Below are 6,688 nucleotides of genomic sequence, written 5' to 3'. Positions count from 1 at the left end.
TGTGGCAAGGAAGGTCACAGACATTTCATTTCTGTCTTTCCATATTGGATGGTGATGACTGTTTGTGGAATGACCTCATCTAGGCAAATGTGACTGCCTTAGTTAGGGTTTCCATTGCTGTGAAGAGATATTACAACCAATGCAACTCTTTTTTTTTTTTTCCTGGTTTTTTGGATTTGATTTTTTCGAGACAGGGTTTCTCTGTATAGCTCTGGCTGTCCTGGAACTCACTCTGTAGACCAGGCTGGCCTCAAACTCAGAAATTCGCCTGCCTCTGCCTCCCAAAGTGCTGGGATTAGAGGCGTGCGCTACCACTGCCTGGCCAACGCGATTCTTATAAGGGACAACATTTAATTGAGGCTAACTTACAAGTTCAGAGGTTTAGTCCATTAATATCATTGCAAGAAGCACGGCAGCATTCAGACAGACATGTGCTGGAGAAGGAGCTGAGAGTTCTGCATCTTGATCTGAGTGCAGCCAGGAGACACTGACTCTTCAGCACTGGGTGGAGCTTCAAAGCCTACCCCAGGATGCACTTCCTCCAACGAGACCACATTCCTAATAGTGCCACCTTCCATGGGCCAAGCATATTCAAAACAGACATTTCACTCCCTGGCTCCCATAGGCTTGTTCAAACACACAAATCTATGGGGGCATTCCTAGCCCTAGCATAATGCAAACTACATTTAGTCCACCTTCAAAAGTTCCCATAGTCTGTAGCAGTCTCAACAATGTTCCAAGTCCAAAGTTCAAAGTCTCTTCTGAGATTCATCCAATCATTTAACTGTAGCCCCTATAAAATAAAAAATAAAAAAGAAGATTGCAAACCTCCAATGTCACAGAATATATATTACCATTCCAAATAATAATGAAGAAATACTGGACCAAAGCAAGACCAAAAACCAGCTTGGTAAACTCCAAACTCAGAATCTCCATGTCTGATGTCAATGCTCTCTTCAGATCTCCAACTCGGTTCATCTTTGTTGACTGCAACACAATTCTTTCTCTTTTGCTGCTTCTGCTCTCTGTCAGCAGCCTTCCTTAGCAGGTATTCCACAGCTCTGACATCTCAAACATCTTGAGGTATCCAAGGCGACTTCAACTTTACAGCTTCTTGTTCCAATATCTGAGATCTACACATGATCTTCTGGACTCCTCCAAAGGGCCTGAGTCACTTCTCCAGCTCTGCCCTCTGTAGCACTCTAGGCTCTGGTTGACTCACTCCTCTCAATAGCCTCTCACAGGCTCTCTTCACAGTGCCCCTTATGGTGCCAAGCCTGGTTCTTTGCATGACCCCTTCAGTCCTCAGCTGTTAACTGCAAATGAGGCTGTACCTTCAGTAATAATCTTTCCTGACCACTCACAGTGCGAGGCCTCAGCTGCTCTCTGTGACCCATTCATGCCTTCAAAACCAGTACCACCTGGGTGATTCTTACGCATTACCAAGTCTAGTTGCTAGCATGGGGTACAATCTTGGCCACCTTTAGAATACAGCTTCTTTGTGCTCTCAGAAAACACTTCCCAGAAGATTTTTACCTCAGTGATGTTTGTCTCTTCTTAATCACTGCTAATTTCTTAGCTCCAGCCAACTCTAAAGTCAGAGCCACATGGCTGAAGCTGCTGAGCTCTGCTGCTTGCTGGGGCTGGAACATGGCCCCTTGTTCTGTCACATCCTTTACTGCCCAGGCTTGGCTGTCCTGGAACTTCCTAAACTCAGAGATCTGCATGCCTCTGTCTCCTGAGTTCTGGAATTAAAGGCATGTGCCACCACACTTGGGCCTACGCTTTGATGCACTTGGAACTGCCTCTGGATCAGACTGACCTTGAACTTAGAAGAGATATGCTTGCCTCCATCTCCTGGGATTCAAGGCATGTGCCACCATGCATGAGCATAAACTTTTCACACTTACTGTGCCTCAAGATCCGGATCAGAAGCCTGTGTCTTCCAACTGCAAGATCTGGATCACAGGTGTCCTCCATTACTGTAGTGTAGTTCATTCCAGATTAAAAGTCCAAATGAAAACAACAACCAGCTCTTAATAATGCCAGACATAAGATAAGTATTCCCTGTTCAACTGCACATACATAAACAACAACTTAGCTGAGCGGGACCTGCCCTGAGCTCACTGCTCCCTTCACCTGTTTATCTCCTTGAACACAGGCTCCAGCTCCATTTCACTTCCTGGTGCCCTTTATTGCTTGAACCATACATTTTGTAATTTTCCTTTCTAAACTTGCTATACTTGATCAAAACGTTCTTCATGAGAGTAAACCAGAGGACAACATCTATGCCAAGCTTTTCTTTTTTGAGATTTCCTTTGTCAATACAATGAATCTGATTCTCTTCACTTTACTCTTAGCCTCAGGCAGACTCTTCAGACAAGGGCAAAAAGCAGCAAAAATATTAATTATAAGAATAGTCTTGGGCTGGTGAGATGGCTCAGTGGTTAAGAGCACTGACTGTTCTTCTGAAGGTCCTGAGTTCAAATCCCAGAAACCACATGGTGGTTCACAACCATCCGTAATGAGATCTGACCCCCTCTTCTGGTGTGTCTGAAGATAGTTACAGTGTACTTACATATAATAAATAAACACATCTTAAAAAAAAAAGAAAAGTCTCTTCCACAGCTACTGGTCTGCAGCTGTCCTTATGGTAGCAGTTGTAGCATTCCTCTGTGGGATAGAAACTGTTACACAATTTAATGCCTCTTTCTTAGCCACACAGAATGAGGAACATGTGTGACAGACATAGGTGAACAAAAAAAAAAAAAAAAAGGAATAGTCTTTAGGCCATATACTAAAATTTTTCTCTAAAACCTCCTGAGCTAGGTCTCCACACCCTCAGTAACACAGTAGTCGTTCATATTCCTACTCGGATGGTCCATTAAGCCTTTCTTAAAGCCTTCCACTGCTTTCCAAAGTCCCCAAACCTACAGTCCTCCAAACAAAACCATGGTTGGGCCTATACCCCAGTCCTTGGTACCAGCTTCCCTCTTAGTTAGGGTTTCCCATTGCTAGGAAGAGACACCATGACCAAGGCAACTCTTATAAGGGGCAGCATTTAATCGGGGCTGGCTTAGAGGTTCAGAGGTTGAGTCCATTATCATCCAGTATGGCAGCATGCCGGCAGACACGATGCCTACATGGTAGCCTAAAGCTCTACATCTTGATCCGAAGGCAGTCAGAAGAGACTATCTCCTAGGCAGTTAGAAGGTCCCCAAGGCCACTCCAACAGTGACACACAAGGCCATGCCTACTCCAACCATGCCATACCTATTAATAGTGACATTCCCTGGCCAATCATATTCAAACCTCCACACAGGGTTTCTCTGTGTATCTCTGGCTATCTTGGAACTCACTCTGTAGATTGGGATGGCTTTTTTTAAAAATTTATTTTATTATATATAAGTACACTGTCCTTGTCTTCAGACACACCAGAAGAAGGCATCAGATCTCATTACAGATGCTTGTGAGCCACCATGTGGTTGCTGGGATTTGAACTCAGGACCTTCGGAAGAACATTCGGTGCTCTTAACTGCTGAACCATCTCTCCAGCCCTAGGCTGGGCTTGAACTCAAAGATCCACCTGCTTCTGCCTCATGAATGCCTCACCACTGCCCAGCTAAGCCTTGGACTTTAAAAAAGATGTATATTTCCTTGATTATTCCCTAATTAGAAGTAAAAGAAATAGCCAGAGATTGAGATGGAAAGATCTAGAAACCGGCCAGGTGGTGGGGGCACACACCTGTAGTCCCAACACTCTGGGAGGCAGAGGCAGGTAGATTTCTGAGTTCGAGGCCAGCCTGTTCTACCGAGTGAGTTCCAGGACAGCCTGGGCTACACAGAGAAACCCTGTCTTGAGAAAACCAAATCCTCCCCCCCCCCAAAAAAAAGAAAAAGATCTAGAAACCCACGATACCCTATATTCTCTTCAGTTTACATGAAAGTTTATTAACTTAATAACCTTTCATTTGGATGATCTTATGTGCCAGGAACTGTTTCAGATGCTAGAGTTCAAATTTTTAGAGGTGTTAAAAAGAGTCTGAAGCATAAAAGATGTTAGGAGGGAAGTAAAAAGGAAAAATACGCCGGGCGGTGGTGGCGCGCGCCTTTAATCCTAGCACTTGGGAGGCAGAGGCAGGCAGATTTCTGAGTTCAAGGCCAGCCTGGTCTACGGGGTGAGTTCCATGACAGCCAGGGCTACACAGAGAAACCCTGTCTAGAAAAAACAAAAAAAAAACAAAAAACAAAAAACAAAAAACAAAAAAAAAAAAGGAAAAATACTGATATTCAGGGTAAGCTGCAAGAAACAGTAACTGGAGCCTCCTCCCCCGCTCCGGCCCCTTCGAGTGCTGGCCACTCTTTCTTCCTTAAGGAATTGAGAATAAGCACTGAGAACATTTTAAGGATATCCGATACTGAAACACAGAACCAGTGGCTCTGTGTAGTGAACAGAATTGTCTCCCAACTCTCAGGGCGGGTAGCATATAGCCGAAGCGAGGAACGAATCATGTGGAGTCGTAACCTGGTGTCAATTCTGTCTGTTCTGAGTCAGGGTCTAGGTAGTGCAAAGGAGTCTTGAATTCTCTGCTGAGGACCACCTTGAACTTTTGACATTGCTGAAGCCACCTCCCGAGGGCTAGGATATAGGCATGCTCCACCACACCCAGTACTGAAGGCTGGGCAGGCACTCTACCCACTGAGCTACATCATCAGCTCTTATTTGATTATTTTTGGATTTCATGTAGCTGAGGCTAGACCCCACCTTGCTATATAGTAGAGGATGAACCTGAGGTCTGACTTCCCTGTCTCTACCTCTCAAGTGCTGGAATTATAAGCTCTTTTTGTTGTTGGTTTATGACACACAGGAGAATAAAGACACTGCTTCATGGCTGTTTGGAAGGGACTGTCATTTGGGCGTGGTGTTTTCAATCAGTCCCAGGGCCTGGTAGCTGCTAAGGATCCAGCTCACTACCACGGAGCTATGTCCTCAGTCCTCTATTTTGTCCAGCCTTTAAGCCATTTGGGTTAGCGCCTGCAGGAAAGCCTGCTGACCTTAGAGCCAGATTTAGACTCCATTCGGTCCCCTGTATGACACGCCTGCAGTGTCTGTGCTCCCGAGTTGGCAGAAGCATAGGATGTGTGTTGTGGCCCTGTGACACTCTGTCTTTGAGACTTCCGTTCTAACCCCCCCTGGCCTAGTCATCCCTTTGCTGGCCTCATATATGTTTTTTGCTAGGCATTTCACCAATGCTCCATGACTTCACCTATATGCTGTCATTTTCAAATGTCTCTTTTCAGAGTTACAAATCTGCTTGGCACGTTTACAAGAGAAATCAGTTTACAATTATAAGAAGGTAGGCCGGGGGCCACTCCTCCTTTCTTCTTGTACCTCATTTGATGTGTGGATTATGCTTTGGGTATTCCAGGCCCCTGGTTCTGGAAAGACTCAGTGAAACAGTATTTGGCAAAACCAGAATGGGGAAGTGGGAAGGGGTGGGTGGGAGGACAGGGGAAGAGAAGGGGGCTTACGGGACTTTCGGGGAGTGGGGGGCTAGAAAAGGGGAAATCATTTGAAATGTAAATAAATTATATCGAATAAAAAAAATAAAAAAATAAAAAAAAAAGAAACAGAAGGAACATTACGCAGCTCGTTCTAAAAAAAAAAAAAAAAAGAAGGTAGGCCGGGGGATGAGGGTGGGGGATGGCTCCGGTGGTGGTGGTGGTGGTGGTGGTGGTGGTGGTGGTGGTGGTGGTGGTGGTGGTGGTGGTGGTGGCGGCGGCGGCGGCGGCGGCGGCAGCAGCAGCAGCTTCGGCTATGGTGCATGCCTTTAATCCCGGCACTTGGGAGGCAGAGGCTGGTGGATTTCTGAGTTCAAGGCCAGCCTGGTCTACAGAGTGACTTCCAGGACAGTCAGGGCTACACAGAGAAACCCTGTCTTGAAAAACCAAAAAAAGAAAAAAAAAGGAAGAAGAAGGAGGTAGGTAGAAAGCTACTATTTTCACTCAGTAATCTGCAAAGATGTCTGGGTGGTTCATATCTGCAGTTCCAAGATGTAAGAGGTTAAGGATTGCTTGAGCTCCAGCCTAGTCTAGTCTGTGTTGCAAGACTCTGTCTTAAAAAAGGTTATTTTAAAAAAATTATGTATTTAGCCCCCCAATTCATGTGTGAAGCGGCTCACTGTGTGAAGCAGCCTGGCCTCGCGACAGCACGCCTGCCTCATCTGGATCTGAGACTGAAAGGATAGAAAATAATACAGCCTAACTCTAATGACCCCAAGAAATCAGGATTTTAAAACGCTATCTCGCTTTGTTAGAAACTAGGTAAAAGGTCACATTCCAGAGCCCGCCCTTTGTTTAGACCTAGCAGAAAGGCCTTGAATAGGTGATCCTGGCCCCATAGGGTAACTGGAAATGGGCTAAGCTTATCTTCTGTAAACTTACGCCATTACCCCTAAGCAGGAGTTCACGCAGCTGTAGACATTATAGGAAACTAATTGGTCCACTGAGCGCAGGCTCCGATAATTTAAACTGATTAGCCTAAAAACTATGGACTGGTACAAATCAATTGGCTCCCATTTCGCAGGCTCTCCATGCTAAGAAATGATTGGTTTGTGATTCTCGGGCTCTGTCGTAAACTTATAAAAGCTGTCGCAATTCGGCACTCGGGGTCCATAGTCCTCTAACC

General features: G+C 45.4%; 1 non-coding gene across 1 annotated transcript; it reads left to right on the top strand.

Annotated features, from left to right (window-relative positions):
* The first annotated feature begins 2,620 nt into the window (after positions 1–2,620).
* LOC127688201 (small nucleolar RNA SNORA41) lies at positions 2,621–2,752 on the top strand. Its single transcript, XR_007978611.1, has one exon. It is a non-coding gene; the product is annotated as a small nucleolar RNA SNORA41 (small nucleolar RNA).
* Positions 2,753–6,688: the final 3,936 nt, after the last annotated feature.

Source organism: Apodemus sylvaticus, chromosome 6 (genome assembly GCF_947179515.1).
Source record: "Apodemus sylvaticus chromosome 6, mApoSyl1.1, whole genome shotgun sequence".
NCBI classification, from domain to species: Eukaryota; Metazoa; Chordata; class Mammalia; order Rodentia; family Muridae; genus Apodemus; species Apodemus sylvaticus.
This window is presented reverse-complemented; position numbering and strand designations above follow the sequence as displayed.